We start from the raw sequence: 10,751 nt of genomic DNA, 5'->3' as shown, positions 1-10,751 counted from the left end.
AAAAGTAGATTGATGGATAATTTTAACTACTCCACTGCTTGGAGAAAAAAAAATGACCCAGTAGAAAAGATTAGTATTCAACCCAAGCCCTGTCATTAGTCTAATCAGTAGATTCCATGATAGTGCCTCTTCTTTGTCAAATAAGTTAGGATTGAAAGCTTAAAGAGGATCAGAAGATCTCTGAGGAGTACTGTCTCATGTAAGAAGCATGTGCGTGGTCTCAGTGAGCCATCAGTCATAAATTGAAAACTAGCAAGGATACAGTAGACAAATGTGTTATCTATCCTGTACAGCCTGTCCTTCCAAGAGTGAGCAGGTCTCCACAAGATCAACCTGGGGTGTGTGTGTGTGTGTGTGTTGTATGTGTGTTAGGTTATTTTTATTATTTACAGTGTTATATGATAGAATGATTAGAGTGATACGTATATATAATGTTAGTGCCTGTGCTAGAAATTCAAAAGCTGTTTGTTTTTCTATCTGTTGACTTGCCAAAAAGGCTGCAAATTGTCCCTTGATCTATATAGGAATGCAAATGAGAACTGAATTTCTGGAGTTAGTTTAAGACCTTCTGGTTACTATGGTATCAGTGACTTTTTCTGAGACCCAGCATTAATAAACATTCAACTCTACTTTCCATTAATGATAGTACTTTAACCTTCACAACAGGTCCTAGGAATGTAAAAGGAAAATTCAGTGCTGATGATTTTGAATATGAACGGAGGGCATTAAAATTTGAAGACTCAACTCTGTGTGTGCAAATTTATATCCAGGTGGTGGTAAAATAGCATATTAAGGAAGATTTTCCTGCTGTTATTTACTCCGCATTCCTTATTATTATCCTCCCTGTGCTCCTAAACTTACTGAAAGTAAAAATGCCTGTAGATGTGGGTCACGGCAAGTAACATCAGTAAAGAGGCAAATACCTGCAGCAAAGCAGGACCCTTGTATCCGTGTCATAAACCTTAAAGAAGAGAAAACCAAGTACCTTGCTCAGGAGTCTAATAAACTGGCAGCCAAAGAACCACAAGTAATTTTTATCTTTTTAATTTTCCAATGTAATTCATTTGATATCTTGATATTCTAGTATGACTACTTGTGACTAAAATGTGTGGAAAGCCACATTAATCAATGATTCCATTGTGTAACCTATCACTTAGATATCAGGATGTATGAAAATAACAGACACTGATATTTTCTGATTATTATGTGTTTATTATCTGTTCAAATAAATCAATAATTTCAACAAAATATTTGTTGTAAACATCTGAAAAAAACACACTAAAATACCCAAGTGTTACTGTAATATAAGCAAGATATCTTCCTTTGCATTTATATAACATTTAAACTTATAGCAACACTGGCTAAACCCTTTGATTCAAAGTAAACTAGATTTCCATGAATTTAATATAGAAATAGATTTTTGACACTGAAGCTACATTTTGACAAATATATCCTTAGTCTATATAGCAGAATTATGTGACTATCACAGAGTCTACATATATGAACCTAAATGTATTGATCGATTGTTAGATATGGTTTCATAATGACATCAAGAAATGTGGTGAAAGTGAAATGAATAAGAATACAGCTGGCATAAGACAGCATACTATTTTATAGGTTTTTGTTATAATGTATTCATTTTATATTGTACTTGGGTTAAGGACTAAACCCAAGGACTCATGTTTACAAAGCAAGTGCTTTTCCAGTGAGCTACATATCACAACTCCTTAGAATAAGTTTTGATAATATTAGATTACTCTGAAATAGGGATAGAAAAGTTAGAATACTAAATACACAAGCCGTGACCTGTCATTTTTTGTAATTATCTCAAGAATTAAGTGGCAGCCATAACTTAAATGTTACACTTTTTTAAATTGAAAAATAGATTTTTTAATGCAATGTATCTTCATTACAGTTGACTCCCTCTACTCCTCTCAATTTCTCCTCGCTTCCCCTCCTATGAAGACCCACTTTTTTTGTTTGTCATTAGAAATCAAATAAGTATGTTATGGATAATAATAAAATACAGTAAAACAAAAACACACCATCAGAATAGAACAAAACAAACAGGACAAAAAGAACCTAAGATAAGGCGCAACAAATAGATATAGCCTCAAACACCAGCTCTTTCCTACACTCAGGAATTCCATTAAACATACACACACACACACACACACACACACACACACAGACAAGATATACTATCTAGCAAATGACCTAGAGAGTAAATAAAAAAGAAAAATATGAAAAGCTCTGACATGATATCATGAGATAGGAAGCTTTGGCAGATGTGATTGATTTCTTTTGTTGTTGTTGTTGATATTGTTATCATCTATTGTTAGACATACACTGTCAATTTTTAAGAATCATTTGTTTCTCCAGTGATATTCCCTTGGGAAAAAAAAAAACTAAATTTGCATTTGCAAATGGTTATCAATTGAGTATTCTGTCTCGCTTAGAGGTGGGAGCATGTCTCAACTTCTCCTTTTAGTTCAGTGAACGTATCTGGTGCAGACCCATGTAGGTCTGAGCATGTTCCCCCAGTCTCTATAAGTCTAGTGTGTATCAGTGTTGCTGTGGAATTTGATGATTTAATATGGGATTAATTTAGGGCTGAATGTTCCAAGATCTCTCACTTTCTGCATATTGTCTGGCTGTGTGTGAATCTCCATATCAGTCCCTATCTGCTACAGGAGGAAGGTTCTCTGATGATGTTTTATGAGTGCAGCAGAATGTCATTATGAGTCATTTTATTGCTACTTTCTTTCAGTGGAACAATAGTACTTAGTTTTAACATAGGACTTTGAACTAACTAGTCTTAGGTTCTTGGTCACCTAAGCAGTGTCTAATGTGAGTTCAGCATCGTGAGGTAGGCCTTAAGTAAAATTAGATATTGATTGATTATTCCCAGAAGCTTTGTGCCACAATTGCAATATGATGGATTGTAGGCAGGACTTGATTGTAGATTGACAGCTTTAGTTAATTAGAAGTGATGCCCAGTTGGGGCTCTTTCTCTTTCATTACTTAGCTATTTCTTTTTACAATGCTCTCTTTACAATTTACAACAGCAGAAAAATCTTCCTTAATATGCTTCCTTAATATTAGGATTCCATACTACCCATCAAAATGACCCTTGATTTAAGCTGCCTCTTCTCTTTATACATTCCCTAATCCTTATCTTCTCTCCCTTTCTCTTCTTAATCCTCCCATTCCAACTCCCATCACATGTTGATCCACAAATATCTATTCTACTTCCTTTTCTTAGGAGTTATATCCACACACCCTCCCAATTCTTTATTCCTAACTCCTGTGATTCTGTGGCTTGTTATCTTACTGAATTAACATCAAAAATCCACATATAAGTTAATATATGCCCATATTTGTCTTTAAGGATCTGGATTACCTAAATAAGGATGATTTTTTTTTCTGGTTCTATTCATTATTTGCAAATTTTGTGATTTCATTTGTTGTACTTACTGTGGAATAGGCCATCAGTAAATTTACCAATTTTTTTTTATCCATTCATTTGCTAAGAGACATTTAAGATTGTTCTAATTTCTGACATTTTGAATGCAGCACTAGTGACAATGGCTGAGCAGATGCCTCTGCAGCGGCATGAAGCATCTTTGCGTGAACACACAGCAGTGGTAGAGATGGGTCTTGAAGTAGATTGGTTCCCATCTTCCTGAGAAGCTGCCACGACGGTTTCAATAGTGGCTGTGCAATTTTGCAACCCCACCATCAATGGATGAGAATTCCCCTTGCTCCACATCCTCACCAGCATGAACTGTCCTTTGTTTTATTGCTCTTAGCTATTCTGATGGGTATGTGATGAAACCTCAAGGTAGTTTTCATTTGCATTTCTCCACTAGCTAAGGATGTTCAATATTTCTTTAAGAGTTCCATTAGAGTTTTCTCTTTTGAAAAGTCACTGTTTATACTAAAATCTGTACAGGTAAAGAAGCTAAACAAGAAAGAGGACCTGGGGTAAGACAATCAATCCTCACTTAGAAAGATGGATGGGATGGACATTGGAAGTAGGAGAAAACAAGAAACTGGACAGGAGCCTACCATGGAGGGCTTCTAATAGATTCTACCTAGCAGTCTAGCAAAGCAGATGCTGAGACTCATAACTAAACCTTGGGCAGAGTGTAGGAAATCATATAAAAGAAGGGAGTGTTTGTGAGACTTGGAGAGGACAGGAACTCCACAAAGATCAAATATATCTGGGCACAGGGGTCTTTTCTGAGACTGATTCTCCTACCAAGGAACATGTTTGGATATAACCTAGAACCTCTGCTCAGACATAGCCATGGCAGCTCAGTATCCAAGTGGGTACCTAATAAGGGGAACAGGGACTGTCTCTGACATGAAGTCAATGGCTAGCTCTTTGAACCTCCCCCTGCCCCCCAAGGGAGGAGCAGCTTTGCTAGGCCACAGAGAAGGACATTGCAGCCAGTCCTGATGAGACCTAATAAGTTAGGGTCAGATGAAATGAGAGAAGGACCTCCCCTATTAGTGGACTTAGAGAGGGGCAGGGAAGAGATGAGGGAGGGAGGGTGGGATTGGGAGGGAATAAAGGAGGGGGCTACAGCTAGGATACAAAGTAAATAAACTGTAATTAATATAAAAAAATAAAATTTTAAAAGTCTCAAAAAAAGGAAAGTCACTGTTTAGATCTTTACACCATTTTTTAATTGTGTTGTATGTTTTCTTGATATCTAGTTTATTGGGCTCTTTATAAATATTGAAGATGAGGGTCTTTATAAGGTATGTAGATGGTAAAAATCTTTTCCCATTTTTTAAACTGCTGCTTTGTGTGAAAGATGGTGCCTTTTGCCATGAACAGTCTTCTGTGTTTCATGAGGTTCTATTTGTTAATTTTTTCATCTTAGTGCCTATTGTAATAATGTATAGTTCAGAAAGTCTACTTCTGAGCCAGTGGGTACAAGGCTCTTCCCACTTTCATCAGGATTCGGGCATCTGGTTTTATATTAAGGTCTTTGATACAACTGAAGTTGAGTTTTGTGCAGGGTGGTAGTTATGGATTTATTTGGATTCTTCTACATGCAGACATCTAGTTTGATCAGAATCATTTGTGTAAGGTGTTTTTTTTCCAAATGTATAGTTCTTGCTTCTTTATAAAAAATAAAATAAAATTTTGGTTTCCATACCTGTGGAGATTTATTTCTTAGTATTCAAATTGATTCTATTGATCAATTTGTCTAGTTTTCCTGTGCTAATAGCATGCTGTTTTTATATCTATAGCTCTGTTGTAGAATTTGGCATCAGAATGGTGAAGGCTCCAGCAATTCTTTTATTATTCAGGATCATTTAAAGCTCTCCTGTGTGTTTTCGTTCTATTTGAAATTTGTCTTTTCAAGATCTGTGAAAAAAAATGTGTTGGAATTTTGATGGGTATTGTATTGTGGGTCCAGGGCACCATGCAACCAGGAGAAGCCTGTATGGAGCAGGAGTGGGTCGAGTCATGTCAAACCTAATAAGTCATCTCAAGAGAGGTAAGAATGAGGGTCACGCCCTCCCTGCTCTGGGCCTGCATCTCGCAGTGCATGTAGTTCCATAACCCCACTTTTGCCCACACCAGAGGTGGTGTCATAGTCACAGCCAAGTTAACTTCCTCTCTCTTTATAAGGTTCTGTCCAACAAGCCCCTGGAATTCCTCTTCATGGAAATAAGGTGTTCCCAGCACCTTAGCCTTGGCCCGTGATGTATACTCACCCTGAAAGCCTCTATTTACTCCACAAAATTTTAAGTAGCCTTTGTTTTCCCCAGTTAAATGAGGTGCTCAATGAAGTCTGCCTTCCCAGTGTGTGTATTAGTAGCCCTCACCTGCCCCCTGAGATTTCCATTACCTACAGCTGTTCTTATCTGGCTTTTCCACTCATGCCACTGGTCTGATTGTGAGCATCATGCCTTTCAGAGAGGGGGAGTGGAGTGGAAAAGACATTGCATTAAATGTGTTTGTTGCTTTGAGTAGGATGCTCATGCCAATCCATGAGCATCTATAATCTTTTCATCTTCTGCTTTCCTCTTCAATTTCTTTATTTCATCTCTTAATTTTTTTTAACATACAGCTCTCTCATTTGCTTGATTAGAGTTACTCCAAGATACTTTTTAGACTATTGCGTTTTTTGTTTGTTTGTTTGTTTGTTTAACTATTGTTTCTAGGTATCTGCATTTAGGCAGATTGTAATTCTAGGTCCTGGTATCTGGTCTTGTCTTTGTTAGGTCAGTGTTTTTGGTTCCTTGTTTTATGTTGGCCTCTCTGATTCTGTAGCTGTGTGTTGCATGGTAAGGATTTTTTCTCATATCTCACAAATTGCAGCCCTGGGTTTTTCAAGTTAAATGTGTTTTCATTTATTAAGAGATGACTCATAGGATTCGAAATGGGCTAGAAGTGGGGTTGAGGAAGTCCACAGGAGGGAGAAAATCAGCATATTTCACGAGAATGTGCTACCCTGGGTAATTAGGGCAAGGAGAGGAAAGGCCATAATAGGTGTTTGCTGCAGAGCTGGGGATGAGACTATGGGATTGGATTTGGAGAAGGGGAGGAAGATTGAAGATCTGAAAGTTACCTCAACTGCTTAGATGGTCTACTTGTTTCTCTGACAGGCTTTGCTGATGTATTCCCAGGGTATGCCTGACGGAGTTGAAGGCTGGGAAAAAAATTGAGTTGGGGAAAAGGAAGGATGAAGATGAATACCTCTGTGATCAGCTGGAGACAGCGGAAGAAAAGATAAAGATGCATCATCAAGTAGTGTGCTACAGAGCCTAGGGTTAGTTGAGAAACTGGATTTGGAGGAGATGGGAAAGAACTTAAAATATGCAGTAAGCCTATTTGAAGTGCCATAGTGTTATGTGATTCATGTATTGCATTTGTTTAAATCACTGCAATATGCTGAATAATCCAACCAACTATGATATTCTAGCAGCTATGACCTAAGTAGCTTCTCAGTGGTCTTTCTGTTCATTATGACATTCAGGGATTTCTGTCATGTAGGTGGCCTGTTGGTGTCTTAAACAGTACTGTGCATCACACCAATTTAGTCCTAAAATTAACAAAGTTACCACAATGATCGTGCTGATTTCTGAAGCTCCACTGATTCTCGTAGAGTAAATGTGAGGTTTTTACCCAAATCAATGAACACTGCCCTCTGGGGATAACATCATAGCTTTCAAAGAATAGTGAATAACAACTGAGTTAATTAGCTCACAGACTATAAATTAAAGATTCAAGGGTATCTTCTTAATTCATTTTGAGATGTCCAAAGATATTATTTGTAGGTAGTTAAAAGGTTCATTTTAATATATTATACAAACAAGTCAATGTATATTTAAAATATATCTAAGCAGTGCATTTAAAGGCATGTAAAATAAATACTTTGCTGGTCGTATTGTCTAGAAATCTTTACTAAAATAAGGGTTTAATGATTTTTTATGAATATGATATCCATAAGAATTTATTTTAATGGAAAGCCATACTACACTAAAATAGAAGTCTGAAAAATATTAAAAATCAATAACAGTTTTAAAAATCATGAATTAAAGAAAATGTGTAGACATATTTACAAAAAAACATTAGTAACGTTTTTTCTAGTTTATAAATTGGACCATATTTAATTTGTATATAGGGTCTTTGTGAATTTGCCATTGCTATACCTTTGTAAAGGTAATGTGGATTTGTAAATATTGTATTTATTCAGTGAACTTTTAGCACCTAAACAAAAATGTGTAATCCTTACTTTTAAACTTCATCCATTTTGGTGTACTGCTTTGGATAAGTTCATTGTGGAATCTATTGACATTAAATACATTATTACTCTGTAAGACTAATATTATATTTTGATTAATATTTATTTTTAACTGGATTAAATTTACCACTGTTGAGAATCTGACATTTTTAAATAAGAACAACATAGGTATACTATTGTTCTTACAAGAATATATATACATATGTATTCCATCTCTCCATATATCTATAGATGTAAAGTAATAATTAGTGAAACAGACCACATTATTGTGGTCCTAGGCAACAACTGGAAATTTTAGGTCATCCTGATGAAAATATATTAGTGATTACTTTCTTAAATAGTTAATATTTTGTCTCTTCTCTACACTTGTACTTAATTTCATCAAAAGTTGTAGCCTTCAAAGAGATTTTGTTCTGCATGATATTAATATATAGAATGAAGCTGATCTAAGTTAATTAGGTAAATTATTTTAGTATTCATCAGTAAATTATTTTAGTATTCATTTAGTATTCTTATTCATAATTATAGTCAGTATTTACTTACTCAAAAGCATCTTTGACAAGCTGAGTTTGCACCAAAATAAAAGGCTTCTATTAACAAAATAATACAATGTTACAGATTATGGAAGTCTCCCACTATGAATGTGTGTGTTTCAATGTCTAATTTAAGCTTTGTTATGTTTCTTTTACAAATGTGGGTGCTCTTGGGTTTGGGGCATATATGTTCAGAATTGAGACATCATCTTGTTGTATTTTTCTTTGATGAGTATGAAGTGTCCTTCCCCATCTCTATTGATTAATTTTGGTTGAAGTCTATTTTACTAGATACTAGAATGTCTACTCCAGCTTGCTTCTTGGTCCATTTGTGAGCATTCCCAGCTGTTGACTTGACTAAGGAAGTAGTCCAGCAGAAAATACATGACCTGACATTGGATACTCTGCACAGAGACAAACAACCAATAGAAGGCTAAGACATGGTGTAGAGGAACCTGATTGATTGCTCAAAGCTGTATGACCTGCTCTCTCTTCCAGAATAAACAAGTCCGTAGAAGCTTGTCCTTGTTTTGCATTCACCTGAATGTGTTTGTGTGATGACTCCCTACCTCTCACCCCTTCAGCATGAAACCCCTATCCTCACCCACAGGAAGAGGACAACATCTATTTGTTTGGAAAACATTTACTCTGAGGCAATGTCTTTATTGCTGAGGTGTGGTTCTTTTACATCGTAGAAAGATAGGTCCTGTTTTCACATCCATTCTGTGTCATTTTATTGGGGATTTGAGGCAATTGATGTTGAGAGATATTTATGGCCAGTGGTTGTTAATTCTTGTTGTTTTGATGTTGGTGGTATAGTGTGTGTGTGTCTCTGTGTGTCTCTCTCTCTCACTGTGTGTGTGTGTGTGTGTGTGTGTGTGTGTGTGTGTGTGTGTGTGTGCGCGCTTCTTTTCTTTTGATTTTGCTGATGTGGGGTTTTATTTTATTTTATTTCTTTTCCTGGGTGTAGTAAGCCTCCTTGGATTGGAGTTTTCCTTGTAGTATCTTCTGTTGGGCTGGATGTGTGGATAGGTACTGTTTAAATTTGGTTTTGTTGTGGAATATTTTGTTTTCTCCCTCTACAGTGATTAAGAGTTTTGCTGCGTATAGTAGTTGGGTCTCACATCTATGATTTCTTAGTGTCTGTATGATATCTGGCCAGGCCCTTCTGGCTTTTTAGTTTATCATTTTCTTTACTGATGTATAGATCTTTTCAACAGTATCTTCTACACCTGAGACTCTCTCTTCCATGTCTTTTATTCTGCTGGTGATGCTGTGTCTGTAGTTACTGCTCTCTTCTCCAGGTTTGAAATCTCCACAGTTTCTCAGATCATGTTTTCATTTTTGCTTCTATTTTCCCTTTTTAGGTTTTGAACAGTTTTATTCCTTTCTTTCTCCCATTTGATTGTATTTTTTTTTGTATTTCTTTAGGAATTTATTTAATTCATTCACCTGTTTGGTTGAATTTTCCTGTATATCTTTGAGGGATTTATTTTCTCCTTTAAGTGCTCCATCATTTTCATAACTTCAGATTTAAGATAGTTTTCTTGTGCTTCAGCTGTGATAATACATCCAGGGCTTGCTGTGGTAGAGTAATGGTGTCCGGTGGAGTCACATAGCCCTGGGTTTTGTTGCTTGTGCTCTGATGCTGACCTCTAGCCATGTGTTTGTCTCTGGGGCTAACAGGCCTGGTAGTCCCTGAAGGTCAGGCAGTTGAAGAGCAGGTAGAGAGGGCTTTAAAATCAATGTTGTTCTGGATCTCCACAGGCCTTCTCAGGATGGCAGAACATGGGGCTCAGAGCCTGTGTGGAGCTCATGTCTGCTATCTGTGTCCCAGGTGGGTCAGGCAGACCAGGAGTAGGCGAAGAGAGCTCTAAGTTAACTGATGTTCTGGCCTGTTCTGGCCCTTCACAGGCCTCCTTAGGATGGCTGACATATGGGAGTTGGGGCTAGCATACAGCTCTCCTCTGCTGGCTCTGCCTCAGTTGCCTCAAACCGATTGGGACCTTTCTTTCATTATTAAAAATCAATTTTTCTTTCTCTTTCTTCCTTCCTTCCCCTTCCTCCCTTCCTTCCTTCCTTCCTTCCTTCCTTCCTTCCTTCCTTCCTTCCTTTCTTTCTTTCTCTTCTTTCCTTCTTTCTTTCTTTTGTTTTCACTTTTTAAAGTTTCTTTGTATTTATTTTTTATAATTTATTAACTTTACATCCCAATTGTATCTCCCTCCCTTGTCTCCTCCTTGCCCCACCCTTTCTTCCTCTTTCCCCTAACCCATTTTCCTAGAGCACAGGAATGGGAAATCCTCCTCCAGTACTATCTGACCCCAGCCTATCAAGTCTCAGGACTGCTGTGTCCTCTTCCTCTGAGGCCTGGCAAAGTTGCACCAATAGGGGAAGCAATCTAAGAGCAGGAACAGAGTCTATGTCGGAGAAAACCCCAGCTCCCCTT

The sequence above is a fragment of the Meriones unguiculatus genome, chromosome 9, assembly GCF_030254825.1.
Source record: "Meriones unguiculatus strain TT.TT164.6M chromosome 9, Bangor_MerUng_6.1, whole genome shotgun sequence".
Classification (NCBI taxonomy): Eukaryota; Metazoa; Chordata; class Mammalia; order Rodentia; family Muridae; genus Meriones; species Meriones unguiculatus.
This window is presented reverse-complemented; position numbering follows the sequence as displayed.